Below are 16,980 nucleotides of genomic sequence, written 5' to 3' on the forward strand. Positions count from 1 at the left end.
TTGACCTCCTGATCCGCCCGCCTCGGCCTCCCAAAGTCCTAGGATTACAGGTGTGAACCACCGTGCCTGGCCGTATGGATTTTTATTTAGCCAATATTAATTTAGTATCCCCTGGAAACGAAATATGAATAAGATATTATCCCTGCTTTCTCTCCGTACACACATCTAAGATGGAAGATTGATGTAAGTATGTTATGCAGAACCTGGAAGAGGTAAAAGATGGGTATTTTTGGGGTTTGCATTGCAGCAGGGGTTACATCATCACACCTTACAGAGCAAGATCTGGGAACTTCTAGTAGTTTGGCCTAAAGGGTGGTGTGTTAAAAGACAACTGGAAAGGTAGGAAGGACCCAGAGTTGGAAAGTTTCCTTGGCTGAGAGATGTTTAGACTTTACCCTGTAGTGAATATGGAACCAGCCACTGGATTTAAGCAAGAGAAGACCATTGAATTTGCAGTAGTCTTCCTACCTGTTTTAACAGATTCCATCTATCCTCTGCATTGCTGCCAGGATAGTTCTAAAGCATAGAAATTCAGGGGAACAGATGATTTAGGCTTGAACTCCGGATATGGTGAAGATTAAGGACACAAATTTGAAAGAAGTAAGGTCCACAAACTCATTAGATGTCTTCCACATGTGTGAGGGTGCTTCTAACTGGAATAGGAAATAGAGAAGTGGAGTTCTGGAGGCAGAAGATAATGAACTTCCTGTAGGACATCTAATTTGCTTAGAGACTAGCAGTTGGATATGCTAGTCTGGAATTGGGATTGGCCTGGACCAGAAGTATGTATCTGGCTGTTCGTTGAGGTAGTGCTTAAAGCCAGTAAGATCATACAGGATCAAGTGAGGAGAAAAGTGAAGCAAATACTTGCTAAGAAACAGCACATAGAGGGCAGACAGATTGCAAAGAAGGAAGCTTAAACGAGCCATGGTGGTGGTAGACAAGCTAGATCTTTTGAAAAAATAACCACGGCATGCTGCAATGAGGATTAAAGGGATTCCGTTGAGTTTCCAACAGTTGGTGACATTTGCCAGAGTTCCTTCAGTGGAGCGACAACCTGATTGTCATGGATGGGAAAAGGTATTGAATTTGAGAATGATGGGCCAATTTGGTCTTCCCAGGAGCCCCAGATATGAAATTATGTTGGCCTTTGGTGATCTCACCCATTTTAAACATCGTGTAGCATTATCCTAAAATGCTTTACAGAGTAATAGCTTTCTAAATATACCTTGAAGCAACCCATGTGATGTTTTACTTACAGTTGAACAGGAAAATGAAAATAAGAATGGCATTTTTTAGTGTGGCCTAAAGACACCTACCATTTACTGAGAATTTGTGCAAAGCACAGTGCTAAGTATTTTATTACATTCTATTTAATCCTTACAATGTCTTAAGTACTGTTTTATTCCCATCATTACAGATTAAGTAAATTGAGGCAAAGAGAGATTGTGTAAATTGCTCAAGGTTTCATGGTTATTAAGTGGTGAAGCCGGGATTCTAACTCCAGCAATCCAACTCCAGAGCAAGTACTATTCTACCTCTGTAGAGAAATAGGAATTTCTGAGTGCTTCCTCCACAGTCATGTTTGGAAGAACCTTTTCATTTTGAGTCTTTCTTTAGCAAAATTAAGATAATCTTTAAACTTGTATAATTAAGCTGACCATATCTTTTAGAGTCCAAAACAGGACCCCTTTGAGATTGAAAGGAGGCATTATTAATAATGGGCCTGGGCAACAGCTATAAAATGGGGCTGTCCTGGGCACATCATATGTGTAGCATAGTGTTTAAGTTATCTTCAGAAGCAGTATTTTGGGAGTCACATTTACCTCCTCCCAACATCATTATCCTAGATTTTTGCACTCTGAATGGAAAGGACACATGAGTTGACGTGCATTAGGACCCACGATAGTGGTTGAAACAGGTGATGAATTATAAAGGTAAAGCTATATACAGTGAATTAGAAAATGGAAATGACAGAGAAGGGGAAATTTCTGTTTTTAAGTCTTGGTGATGTTTGTTGAGTTTTTCCCACCCTAAAATAAGTAATGGCAGATAAAAAAAAAAGTAACAAAAAAGTGAGCAAGAATAGGATATTCTCAGTGTAAAGATTTTATTAATACGCATTTTTCTAAACTCTTGGTCCAATGGCAATTTACCAGTCTAAGATGGGAGTCTGATTTAACATATGCAAAATAAGATTTTTAAATGTGTCAATTTGAAAAAAATGTAGTCACTGTTTTCTCACGATTTTAAAACCTTTCAGTGCCATGTAGTTTACTTCCAAGTGATTAAACATGTTTTAATATGAACCAACAAAGATTTCTAATGAACATAAGGACTATGCTAATGGATTTAAATTATAACTGTGTGAGAGAAAGATGACTTCAAATAGATTCAAGGTACGATTAACACAAAGCAATACTCTGAACCACACCCTCTTTCAAAAATGCAGATACAACATCAACTAAAGAGAATGAGGAAAAGAGGAATAAGTGAATACGCTGATTTTTGAAGGCTTATATAGTTTATTGTAGTTAAGCATTAACTTCAGCTCACTACTTTGTGGTAGAATAATACATTTGGCAGGGTGAAACTAGATAAGAATGTTATCTTTAGAAAACTAGATACAAGTGATTTAAATGCCATTGTCTATGAAATGTGGTCGTTGGATGCAACTTCTAAGATGACTGCACGTAGAGAGGAATCTGTTTAATAAATGGGAATCAGTACCCAGATCTGTGATCAGCAAGATTTTCTGGGCTAAGGTACTTAAAACATTTGGGTGGGGGAGGGCAAGTTCAAAACTACATGAGATACTGATGCATCAAATGTTTCAGGAAAAAAAAGAAAAACTACCAAAGATTTGAAAATACAACTGCTGTGTACAAAACCTGTATAGTTTAAGAATATTGGTCAACCTGCAAGTTATATAGCATTCTAGATCAGATGGAGTTTGTAGTCCATGCATTAGAATTTCTCTAAAACTGTCTCCATCTCCTTCAGAGAAAATCAGTCTGCTGAAAGTCTCATGAATAAGAGCCCATCGAAGAGCTGTGGGTCTAACAGTAGGTAATCTAGCTAACCTGGAAAGGCCACAAGATGCTAGCATTCTGAAACCTGCCTTTTAGGCTTGCTTCCACTTCTGTCTGGCTCCCTTCTTCTCACTACTTTCATCTTACCTTTTTATCCCCTCTTCCCTCCCAATTCAACTCTCCAGTTATTCCTATTAAATAATCATGACAGAATATTTAAATTTTTATTTGAGCTTTTTATCTTAATTTTTATAAACTATTGAAATATGACATGCATAAAGTGCACAAATCATAAGAGTATAGCTTGAGTTATTGCAAAGCCAACACCCATGTAACCAGCCATATAAAGAAATAGAACATTACCAGTGCCCCACGGGCCCCCTTATTCATCCTTCGTATTACTATGCCTTCTACAAAGGTAATGCCAGCCTGGCTTCTAACACCATAAATTATTTTCACTGTTTTTGAACTTTACATACGATACGTATTCATTTGTTTCTGGCTTCTTTTATATTTGCTTTATCTTCACATTTTATAGATAAACACATTTTTATTATTATTTTTGCTTAACAATTTAAAAATTGGTTGCAGACTTCACGTTGCTTGCCCCTAAATATTCAACATGCATTTTGTAAAAACAGAAGCTAAAAATGTAATTACGTATATAAGAGTAATTCCAATGTCAAATATTCAGTTCAAATGAAAAAAATCTCAATTGTCCCCAAAAATGTCTTTCTGTTTGGCTTTTTTGTTTATTTAGAGCTAAGATCCAATCAAGACAGATGCATTGTATTTTGTTTTTATTTCTGTTTAGTCTCTTTTAATCCACTGACCTTTTTTTTTTTTTTTTTTTTAACGCATTGACTTAAAAGTCCAGGACGTTGTCTTTTAGAGACTGTCCTGCATTCTGTATTTGTCTTATTGTTTCCTCATGGTATCATTTAACTTAGGTGAGGTTTCATATAGATGATGTTGTATACCTGATATTTGTGTCCCATCAGGAGGCACATTATGTCAGATTGTCTTACTCTTTGTGATGCTGTTTGATCATTTGGTTAAGGTACTGACTGCCAGGTATTTCCACCATACAGGTACATTTTTCATTTTCTGAATAGGTAATTATGAGGGTGATACTTTGGCACCATGCAAATATCCTGTCCTCAACAAGATTTTACTTAGTATTTTAACCCATTGATCATTTTTGGCTGAATTGGGGATTGAAAATGCTTATTTTCTAATTACATTGTTCTAGCTATGTTAGCTAGTACTCTTCTCTAAAGAAGAGTATTATTTTTCTTCTCTGACTTATTCTCTATTACCATAAACTCATGGATTTTTCAAAGTTTTACCATCAATTACAGTCATTACACTTTTTTTGGTGCTCAAATTGTCTCAAGCTGGTTTCTGTGTCAACAATTCTGACATACCCCTCATAAGTCTATCAGCTAGTTTTGCTGGAAAGCAAAACAAGGTGTCCCAGGCTTTCTCACCTTTTATTTTCCCTGCCTCAGCCCTGGGACCATTTTTCAAAGAATCTTGATTTGGTTTCTTTTTTCTTTTTTTTTTTTCCAGTGTAAAAAGGTATTTAGAAACCAAGGTCTGGGTGCATCATTGTTTCTAATCCTTTTTTTTTTTTTTTTTTTTTTTTTCTAGACAGCTTTTATTTTTAAAAATTGAGGCTGGGCACAGTGGCTCACGCCTGTAATCCCAGCACTTTGGGAAGCCTAGGCAGATGGATCACTTGAGCCCAGGAGTTCAAGACCAGCCTGAGAAACATGGTGAAACCTCATCTTTACAAAAAATTAAAAAAATAGAAAATTAGCTGGGCGTGGTGGTATGTGTCTGTAGTCCCAGCTACTCAGGAGGCTGAGGCAGGGGGATTGCTTGAGCCCAGGAGGCAGAGGTTGCAGTGAGCCGAGATGGTGTCACTGCACTCCAGCCTGGGTGACAGAGTGAGACCCTATCTCAAAAAAATAAAAAATAAAATTAATCGAGTGTATGTTGGTATTTTAAATTCACATTTAATATTACAGGAGTTTTCTTTTGTATTTTTCCTTCTTATGTGCAAACTTATTCTATAAGAAATATAAATTTTGAAATTACAATGCCTAATATTATTACCAACCATAAACCTACTGATATTTGAGATTTCTCTGCAATTGTTTGGTTGTTAGAATATATACCACTAAGGATGAAACACTGTGTTCAAAAGTTACTTATAATTTTCTTTTGTCTATATGGTTATGTTACCAATTTGATATACAATTAGGTTTTAAATTTTTTTCTACCTTATGTTTTGCTTTTTTCTTTTAACTTTATTTTCAAAATATATAACATTTGCATGGTTCAAAATGCAAAACTATATTTAAAAGTACTTTTAGAGAAGACTTGCCCTTTCACCTTCAAATTGCCTCCACCTGCCATCTATAGGTAACCATTTCCAACTCATTAGGAAAATTCCTTTCCATTTTCTTTTCCAAAAGTAAATTTGTACATATAATCTTATTTCTCTTGTTTTTACATAAGACATAGCATGCTATATATGTTGACACCTTGATTTTTTTCATTGACTATATCCTAAAAAGCCACATGACAATTCATTGGTGCTTCTTTGTTGTGTGCATGTACCATTTCCTAATGATGGACATTTGAGGTGTTTGCAGTCTTTTGCTATTTCAAATAATGTTGCGGTGACCGTATACCTACATTGTTTTGTATTTGTGGGCTATATCTTCCAGGTAGAGTCCTAGAAGTTTGATTGGTAGGCCAAAAGGTAAGTGCAGATATAGTTTAGCTCAATATTGCCCTTCGTAGATGTATGATGTTGCACTCACTCCAGCAATGTGTGAACATGACTATTTTTCCCACAGCCTTGACAACAGACTGTATTATGAAACATTTGGATTTTTGCAAATGTGATAGGTGAAAATGGAATCTTAGGATAGTTTTAATTTGCATTTCTCTTATTACTAAGGTTGAACATCTTTCCATATATTTAAAGATCTGTTTTTTAAATTTCATCTTTTTTTAATGAGGTGTGGTTACATACAGTAAACTGAACAGATCTTTTTTCTTTTTCTTTTTCTTTTTTCTTTTTTTTTTTTTTGAGACGGAGTCTCGCTCTGTCGCCCTGGCTGGAGTGCAGTGGCGCGATCTCGGCTCACTGCAAGCTCCGCCTCCCGGGTTCACGCCATTCTCCTGCCTCAGCTTCCCGAGTAGCTGGTGTAGACTACAGGCGCCCGACACCACGCCTGGCTAATTTTTGTGGTATTTTTTAGTAGAGACGGGGTTTCACCATATTGGTCTGGCTGGTCTCGATCTCCTAACCTCGTGATCCGCCCGCCTCGGCCTCCCAAAGTGCTGGGATTACAGGCGTGAGCCACCACGCCCGGCAACTGAACAGATCTTAAGTGTACAGTTTGATGAGTTTTGACAAATGAATACATTTGTATAATCTATATCCCAATCAAAAACAACGCATTGCCATCACCCTAGAAAGTTCCCTTGTGTCTTTTTTATTCTATCTCCTTCCTCCCCTGCCCCTGGAGGAAATCGCTTTTTGATTTCTATACCTATGGATTAATTTTGCTGTTCTTAAAGCATTAAAATGGCAGCATGGAAAATGTACTTTTTTGTGTTTGACTTCTTTCACCAAGCATAATGTTTTTGAAATTCATCGTCTATGATGATGTGTGCCTATTGAGTTAACCTTTTCTTGCACATGCCGCCTGCCACAAATTTGGATATGATATCTTTTCATCTTCATTTATTTCATAATACTTTGTAATTTATTCTTTGATTTCTTTTTTTACACATAAATTATTTAAAAGTGTGTTTTTTAGCTTACAAATGTTTAAGGACTTTCAAGATATTTTTCTTACTGGTTTCTAATTTAATTCCATTGTAGTCAGAGAATATATTTTGTGTCTTGAATCCTGTCTTTGATTTCACTAAACTCTGCTTCTACAGTGTCTAATTTGCTCTTAATCCTATTTTTAATATCTCAAGCGCCATAATTTTTATCTCTGTATGTTTGATTTGAATCATTTTAATACCTTCCATGTCTCCTCCTTTCCTCTCCTTTCTTGAACATATGCAATATAAGTTAATAACGCTTTCAAAGTCCTTGTATACTCATTCTATCATCAGAATCATTTCTAGGCTTTTTTGAATGAATTTTCTTCTCATTATAGGTCGGATTTTCCTGTTTCTTTACATGCCTGATAACTTAATGACAAACAGTGCAAATTTTATCTTGTTGGGTTCTGGATATTGTTTTATTTCCATAAACATCCTTGGGCTTTTTTGTAGGATGCAGTTAAGTTTCTTGGAAACAGTTTGAACCTTTCAGGTCTTGCTTTTAAGCTTTGTGAGGTGAGACCAGAGCAGTATTTAATCAAGTTCTAATTTTGTCCCACTACTGGAGTAGAATCATTCAGAGTACTCCACCAGATACCATGTGATTTATGAGGTTTTGCCGATTCAGTTGGGGGGAAGAGCAAATATTATTGGCTAAGTTAGCTCCAGGTATTCATCCCTCTAATTTTGTTGAGTGGCTCCCCTCTCCCTTACCCATCCTGGCCCCAAGTAGTTTCTTCAAACCCATACTAATCCTTTTAGTTGAAGACTTGAAAGGAATCCTAGGCAAATCTCAAGAGCTACTGTTCTGTGTACCTCTATTTAGTACCCTGCCCTGTGAATTTGTAGCTGTCTTGTCCCCCTTGAGTTCTCAGCTCTATCTCTTAAACTCAAGGGAACCACAGGGCTCTATTTAGGTTCTCTCTCCCTGGCTGCAGCCTAGAAACTCTATACGAACAATAACCTGAGGCTTACTTCATTCTTTTCCCATTTCTCAGTGATCACAGTCTTGTGATACCTGCTTTCCAATGTCTGAAAACCATTGCTTTATATATTTTGTCCAGTTTTTTACTTGTTTAAGGCAAGAAAGTAAGCCCTGCTACTCCTTTTTTGCTGGAAGCAGAAGTCTGTTTTTAAATATAGAACTATCTGCCTCGATCTTTTTAAGTTTGTTGGATATTATTTTGTTTGTATTATTTAGTACCTCCATACAATGCTAAATATTCACACTCTTATATTTCAAACATACTGTTAACAACTAACCTCAACTTGCATCAACTAGGTTTATTTTTAAGACTTCAGACTGATGTTTCCTTAGAGGACAGTCATGGGGAGATGTTGCACAAAGGGTACAAAGTTTCAGTTAGGTAGGATGAATAAGTTCTGCAGGTCTAGTGTACAGCATGGTAACTATACTGTATATTTGAAATTTACTAATAGTAGATCTTAAATGTTCTCATCTCCCTTTCACTCACACACACACAATGTGAGGTTATAGATATGTTAATTAGCTTGATAGTGATAATCATTTCACGATGTACACATATATCAAAACATCTTCACAATAGCCAAGATTTGGAATCAGCTTTCTATTCTCTATCTCCAAGAGTTCAATTGTTTTGATTTTTAGATCCCACAAATGAGTGAGAACATGCAATGTTTGTCTTTCTGTGCTTGGCTTATTTCACTTAACATAATAACCTCCAGTTCCATCCGTGTTGTTGCAAATGACAGGATCTGATTCTTTTTATGGCTGAATAGTACTTCAGGGTGTATATTGTTCCAAATTTTCTTTATCCATTCATCTGTTGACAGATACTTAGGTTGTTTCCAAATCTTAGCTATTGTAAACAGTGCTGCAATAAACATGGGAATGCAGATATCTCTTTGATATACTGATTTCCTTTCTTTTGAGTATATACCAAGCAGTGGAATTGCTGGATAGTGTGGTAGCTCTGTTTTTAGCTTTTTGAGGAACCTCCAAACTGTTCTCCATAGTGGTTGTACAAGTTTACATTCCCACCTACAGTGTACAAGGGTTCATCTTTCTGCACATCCTCACCAGCATTTGTTATTGCTTGTCTTTTGGATATAAGCCATTTTAACTGAGGTGAGATGATACCTCCTTCTAGTTTTGATTTGCTTTTCTCTGATGATCAATGATGTTGAGCACCTTTTTACGTACCTGTTTTCCATTTGTATGTCTTCTTTTGAGAAATGTCTGTTCAGATCTTTTGCCCGCTTTTTAATCTGATTATTATACTTTTTTGTATAGAGTTGTTTGAGCTCCTTATGTATTCTGGTTATTAATCCCTTGTCAGATGGATAGTTTGCAAACATTTTCTCCCATTCTGTGAGTTGTCTCTTCACCTCGTTGATTACATCCTTTGCTATGCAGAAGCTTTTTTTATACAGATAGGGTCTTGCTATGTTGCCCAGGCTTGTCTTGAAATCCTGGCCTCGAGCGATCCTTCCATCTCAGCCTCCCAAAGTGCTGGAATTACAGGCGTGAGCCACCACGCCTAGCCCCAGTATGCAGAAGCTTTTTAATTTCATGTGATCCTATTTGTCCATTTTTGCTTTGATTGTCTGTGCTTGTGGGGTATTGTGCAAGAAATCTTTGCTCTGTCTAATGTCCTGGAGAGTTTCTCCAACGTTTTCTTCTAATAGTTCCAGAGTTTGAGGTCTTAGATTTCAGACTTTAATCCATTTTGATTTGATTTTTGCATATAGCAAGAGGCAGGGGTCTAGTTTCACTCTTCTGCATATGGATATCCTGTTTTCCCACTACCATTTATTAAATCCTTTTCCCAATATATGTTCTTGGAACCTTTGTCAAAAAATGAGTTCACTGTAGATGTATGATTGATTTCTGTGTTCTCTATTCTGTTTCATTAGTCTGTGTGACTGTTTTTATGCCAATATCATGCTGTTTTAGTTGCTATAGCTCTGTAGTATAATTTGAAGTCAGATAATGTGATTCCTTCAGTTTTGTTCTTTTTCCTTAGAATAGCTTTGGCTATTCTGGGTCTCTTGTGGTTCTATATAAATTTAAGGATTTTTTTTTTCTACTTCTGTGAAGAATACTGCTGGTATTTTTGATAGGGATTACAATGAATCTGTAGATTGCTTTAGGTAATATGAACATTTTAACAATATTGATTCTTCTAATCCATGAATATGGAATATCTTTTCATTTTTTGATGTCCTCTTCAATTTCTTTCATCAGTGTTTTATAGTTTTCATTTTAGAGATCTTTTACTTCTTTGATTAATTTCTGGGTATTTTGTTTTATTTGTAGCTATTGTAAATGGGATTACTTTTTCAGATTGTCCACTGTTAGCCTATAAAAATGCTACAGATGTTTCATGCTACTATAAAGACACGTGCACACGTAGGTTTATTGCAGCACTGCTCACAATAGAGAAGTCTTGGAACCAACCCAAATGTCCATCAATGATAGACTGGATAAAGAAAATGTGGCACATATACACCATGGAATACTATGCAGCCATAAAACAGGATGAGTTCATGTCCTTTGCAGAGACATGGATGAAACTGGAAACCATCATTCTCAGCAAAGTAACACAAGGAGAGAAAACCAAACACCACATGTTCTCACTCAAAAGTGGGAGTTGAACAATGAGAACACATGGACACAGGGAGAGGGACATCACACACTGGGGCCTCTCGGGGGGTGGGGGGCTGGGGGAGGGATAGCATTAGGAGAAATACCTAATGTAAATGATGAGTTGATGGGTGCAGTAAACCAACATGGCACATGTATACCTATGTAACAAACCTGCATGTTGTACACATGTACCCCAGAACTTAAAGTATAATTTTTAAAAAAGCTACTGATTTTTGTATGTTGATTTTTGTATTCTGCAACTTTACTGAATTTATCAGTTCTGATAGTTTTTTGGTGGAGTCTTTAGGTTTTCATAAATATAATATCATATCATCTGTAAATAAGGATAATTCGACTCTTTCCTTTCCAATTTGGATGCCCTTTACTTCTTTCTCTTGTCTGATTGTTCTAGTTAGGACTTCCAGTAATGTGTCAAATTACAGTGGTGAAAGTGGGCAACCTTGTGTTTCAGATCTTAGAGGAAAAGCTTTCAGTTTTTCTCCATTCAATATGATACTGGCTGTGGGTCTGTCATATGTGGCTTTTATTATGTTGAGGTATGTTCTTTCTATACCCAGTTTTTGAGAGTTTTTATCATGAACAGATGTTGAATTTTATCAAATGCTTTTTCAGCCTCAATTGAAATGATCATGTGGTTTTTGACTTTCATTCTGTTGATATGATATATCTCATTGATGGATTTGCTTATCTTGAACCATCTTTGCATCACTGGGCTAAATCCCACTTGGCCATGATGAATGATCTTTCTAATGTGTTGTTGAATTTGGTTTGCTAGTATTTTCTTGAGGATTTTTGTATCAATATTCATCAGTGATATTGGCCTGTAGTTTTCTTTTGTTTGATGTGTCTTTGTCTGGTTTTGGTATCAGGGTGACACTGGCCTTGTACAATGAATTTGGAAGTATTCCCTCCTCCTCTATTTGTCAAAACAGTTTCAGTAGTATTGGTATTAGTTCTTTTTTAGATATTTGGTAGAATTCAGCAGTTAGGCCATTGGGTCCAAGCTTTTCCTTGCTGGAAGGCTTTTTATTATGGCTTCAATCTTATTACTTGCTATTGGTCTCTTCAAGTTTTGGATTTCTTCATGGTTCAATTTTGGTAGGTTGTATGGTCTATGAAATTTATCCAATTATTCTAGATTTTTCAATTTATTGTCATATAGTTGCTCATAGTATCCACTAATGATCCTTTAAATTTCTATGGTATCAGTTGTAATGTCTCCTTTTCCATCTTTAATTTTATTTATTTGGGTCATCTCTTTGTGTTGTCTTAGTTAGCCTGGCTAAATTTTGTCACTTTTATTTTTTCAAAAAAACAACTTTTTGTTTCATTGATCTTTTGTATTGTCTTCTTCATTTTAATTTATTTCTGCTCTGATCTTTATTATTTCTTACCTTCTACTCATTTTGGGTTTGCTTTTCTCTTGCCTTTCTAGTTTTTTAAGATTCATTATTAGGTTTCTTATTTGAAGTTTTTTCTTTTTGATGTAGGCACTTGTAGCTCTACTAGTATTACTTTTGCTGTATCCCTTAGTCTTTAGTATGTTGTGTTTGTATTATCATTTGTCTCAAAAAATTTTGCAATTTCCTTTTTAATTTCTTCATCGACTCACTGGTCATTCAACAGCATATTGTTTAATTTCTATGTGTTTGTATAATTTCCAAATTTCTACTCATTATTGTTTTCTAGTTTTACTTCACTGTGATAAGAGAAGATGCTTGATATTACTTCAAGTTTTTTGAAAGAACACCTGGGAAATTCATTGCAAAAAGATCATCACCTAGGCACATTGTCATCAGGTTATGCAAAGTTAAGATGAAGGAAAGAATCTTAAGAGCTGTGAGACAGAAGCACCAGGTAACCTATAAAGGAAAACCTATCATATTAACAGCAGATTTCTCAGCAGAAACCCTACATGCCAGAAGGGATTGGATCCCTATCTTCAGCCTCCGTAAACAAAACAATTATCAGCCAAGAATTTTGTATCCAGCAAAACTAAATATCATATATGGTGCTTAGCTATTTATTTTGTTATCTATTGTTGTTGCTCAAACTGTTCAAGCTTTGGCCATTGGGAACTCTTTCACATTGGCTCTTGTGTACTTTTGGCATGCCCTCATACACTTTGTTTGGAGCACTTCCTCTTTCTGGCACCACAGGATGCTCCAGGCTCATCTTGTGTTTTCTTCTCTGCATTGGCCCTAGACTTAGTCATTTCTCCTAGGAGCCCTGGTTCTTTTTTTTTTTTTTTTTTTTTTTTTTTTGATGAATGGCCTTAGAAACCAAGATCTTGGTGATGGGTGTGCTCATTGCTACTGTGATGACACTGCTTCTACACATTCTAAATGAACAGAACTAGGAAATATATGTATGTGTACTACCACATGTATATACATATCCATAATTATGTTCCTATATGCATATATATTAAACTAAACATTAGTTCACTGACATTAAAAATGTATGAGGATATTGATGTAAAAAATTAAAATCATGCCTTATCGTCCCAATCTTCCATAATTGTTTTATTTATAACAAAAACAAATGTCATGTCATTATTAAAAAATGAATAAAATAAATATAAGTTCATACTAATATTTCTAACTTGAATCCAGAACTGTAGAATTTATTCTAGCCTTCTGCCTCACCACTTTGTTTATTTGTAACTACTTACTCTGGTACCATGACTCTTATTATCTACAATTTATTTACTTATTTGTTCAATCCTAGAATACATGTAAAATAATCTCAGAATTGCTATCCTGTAGCTCCGTGAGAAAGAAAAACTTTACAAATTATAGTATTAATTCATGATTCTTTTTATCTTTTGTCTTGGAATAGCTAATTAAAGCACTGTTTTTCCAAATTACTTTGATCAGCTCCTTTTTTCCTCACCTTCTTGAATGAAGTTATGTCATACATTTGTAATACAGTTAGATTCATTTGTCACAGTCTGCATTCCATTCTGGGATCTCCTGACACCTTTATTGATTTTTAAAAATGTACACAAAGTGTACTCTGTATGGGTAGAGTCATGTATCTACCATCCTAGTACCATATAGGACAGTTCAATCACCCTAAAAATTTCCCTTTGTCCCACCCCAAGGGCCATTTTTTTTTTCAAGATGGAGTTTCACTCTTGTTGCCAGGCTGGGGTGCAGTGGTGCGATCTTGGCTCACTGCAACCTCTGCCTCCTGGATTCAAGCGATTCTCCTGCCTCAGCCTCCCGAGTAGCTGGGATTACAGGCATGTGCCACCACGCCTGGCTAACTTTTTTTGTATTTTTAGTTGAGACAGTGTTTCACGACATTGGCTAGGCTAAACTTGAACTCCTGACCTCGGGTGATCTGCCTGGCTCGGCCTCCCAAAGTACTGGGATTACAGGCATGAGCCACCAGGCTTGGCCCCAAGGGCCATTTTGAAAGACTGGTTTACAAGTATGTACAAACCATAACCCTGACCTACTGAAACTGCTGAGATCAGAGACAGCTGGGAAACAACACAATAGAAGAATGTAATTTCTTCTTTCTGGCTGCTTTCTAGAGGCTGAATGAGAAACCTGCAATGATTCCCTGAAGAAGCAGAAGAGACAGTGAATCTAGGAGACCTGGGTAGTCTCTCAAATCTTCAGCTGGACGCTTATCTTTGTTATATACTGTATTTCACTTATTTAAGTGGCAAATGGTTGGGATTGTATGTCTTCCTTCTGGGAAACCATAAAGATGAAAAGGCTATTCATATAGTCTGGTGGGGAAGAAATCTCTCAATATTAAGAACATGACCTCATGACCTAATCTTGAAGCAGCCCTGTGGGAGACTAGTGAGGAGACCTATGCCTATGAAGAGAGACCTTGCAATTGGCAATTAATGAAGTAGGTGAAGCGTTTCTTCTTATATGACACTAAATTCAACCAAAAACATTTCATTTGGTATTTTTGCATCTCTAAGCTGTTAGTGAGATTGGTTTATAGGTTTCTTTCTTTTTTTGCTATTATTGGCAACCTTTGGTATAAGGATGTTGCTCCTTTTGAAAAATGCATTAACCAGGCGTGGTGGCTCACGTCTGAAATTTCAGCACTTTGGGAGGCCGAGGCAGGTGGATCACCCGAGGTCAGGAGTTTGAGACCTGCCTGGCCAACATGGCAAAGCCCCGTCTCTACTAAAAATACAGAAATTAGCTGGGCGTGGTGGCACGTGCCTGAAATCCCAGCTACTCGGGAGGCTGAGGTAGGAGAATTGCTTGAATCTGGGAGGCAGAGGTTGCAGTGAGCCGAGATTGCGCCATTGCACTCCAGCCTGGGCAATAAGAATGAAACTCTGTATCAGAAGAAGAAGAAAAAAAATGCATTAGTTAGAATTCTGTAAAGATGACAAACTGGATATGAGTAGCAATTAAAATGTGATCCAGTTCTGGGACTGACAGTTGGGGGCAAATGAGGCTTTGACTTTCATGGGAATCCTAGCAGGGAGAACTTGGGTGGAGCTTTCTCATAGACTGGACAAACCTTGGAAACCAGAGTTAGAGAACCCCAGGGAGAGAATTAGAATGAGATAGATACTGAAAAAATCTCAGGCTACCAAGACATGAATCTTAAGCGAGAGAGAGGTGAATGACATTAGATCCCTTCGGGTGGGTTTGATTGTCTGGGCTTCCAAGAGGCAAAAGGGAGCTGAGAGGGTGGACTGTGTCCTCTCTGTATATACCTTATACCTCTGGGTATAAGGAAGTGTGAGGAGAGCTGGTGGCAGGACATTTTCTCCTGAGGCCTTAGTGGGGTACTGGTATCCTGCCTGCTGCTATGGGAAGCTCATGACAGGTGAGGCCACCATGTCTTCCACCACTTTGGGGCCCACTTCCCCCATTCTTTAATAACTGGACCTCAGTAGTCCCAAGTAGAACCGACTCATCTAATGGGTCCCAGAAGCTAGAGAAAGAAGGTCAATCAAAACAAGTATAACATGTGTCCAATAAAGCTTGTTCAAGATAAGCACTTGAGTAAAAAGATATGAACACTTAGAAATATGTACTAGGGTACAAAATATTTTCTGAGTCAGCATAATCTTCCAACTATCCAATGCAGTAGCTGGTTAGAAGAAAAATGTGGTCATTACTAGGACACAACTTGGTGGCCTGCAAACTCATACGAAAAGAGCAAAAAGACAAAGATGAAAACCATGAGGAGCATGTACATAGTATTGGGGTAAATGTATGTATGAGTTTCTGTAGTGTATACCCAAGAATAGAACTACTGGGTCTTAGGGTGTGTGTGTTTTCAACTTTGTCTAATATTCTAAACCATTCTCCAGAGAGATGGTGCCAGTTTGCACACCCATCAGCAGTGTACAAGAGTTTCCTTTGCTACACAACATCTCCAACATTGGGCATTATCAGTCTTTTAAGTATTTGCCAATATGATACGTGTCTAGTGGTATACCATGGTATTAATTTGTATTCCTTCTTTAACAATGAGGTTGAACAGTTTTCATATGTTTATCATCTACTTAGATTTCCTTGTTTTTTGAAATGCATATTTTTGTGTTTTGCCTGTTTTTCCATTGAGTTATCTTTACCTACATATCAATGTGAGGGTAATTCTTTATATATTCTGGATATGAGTACTTGGTCAATAAGTGTGTGGCAAATATATTCTCTCTGTGACATGTCTCTCTTTTTCTTAATTTTTATTTTATTTTTAAATTTTTAAATTAAAAAAATTTTTTTGAGATGCGGTCTCACTCTGCTGCTCAAGCTGGAGTGCAGTAGTGTGATCATGGCTCACTACAGTGTGGTGTGTCTCTTGATGAATGAGTCTTTTGATGAATAAAATTTCTTAATTTTAATGTAGTCAAATGTGTCAATCTTTTGCTTTATAGTTACTACTTTTTGTGTCATGAGAAAACTCTTCCTGGTCCCACATCATGAAGACACTTTTCTCTATTGTATTCTAAAAAGCTTTAAAGTGTTGCCCACATTTAGTTTTATAATCCACCAGAGTGTTTATGTAAGGTGTGAGGTAGGGATCAGGTTGTTAGCCTCTTTCAAGCAGACAAATCTCACATAAGCAGTGATCTTTTATTATTTCCCCTTACATCTAATCAAGGACCTCAACTGAGCACTCTCTTGCACTTCTCCCCACTTCTATATTCTCATTAAATCAACATAGTTCAGATCTTATCTTTTTCTCACTTGGGATGGAGATTTCTTTGCCTCACTCAAACACCCATCATACATAATACCTACACATAATATAATATTCATCACTTTCTAAAATTCCGAATTCATTGTATTATCCCTCTTGCCAACCTCACCTATGTTTCCCATGGCCTTAAGGACAGAATTTTAGCATACTATTTTGTCATCAACTTCTAGGAAGGCTGTGGTCTTTCCACATTTCTTGCCTTATATTCTCCTCTGTCCCTTTATAAACACAGTGCTC

Source organism: Pongo abelii, chromosome X (assembly GCF_028885655.2).
Source record: "Pongo abelii isolate AG06213 chromosome X, NHGRI_mPonAbe1-v2.0_pri, whole genome shotgun sequence".
Classification (NCBI taxonomy): domain Eukaryota; kingdom Metazoa; phylum Chordata; class Mammalia; order Primates; family Hominidae; genus Pongo; species Pongo abelii.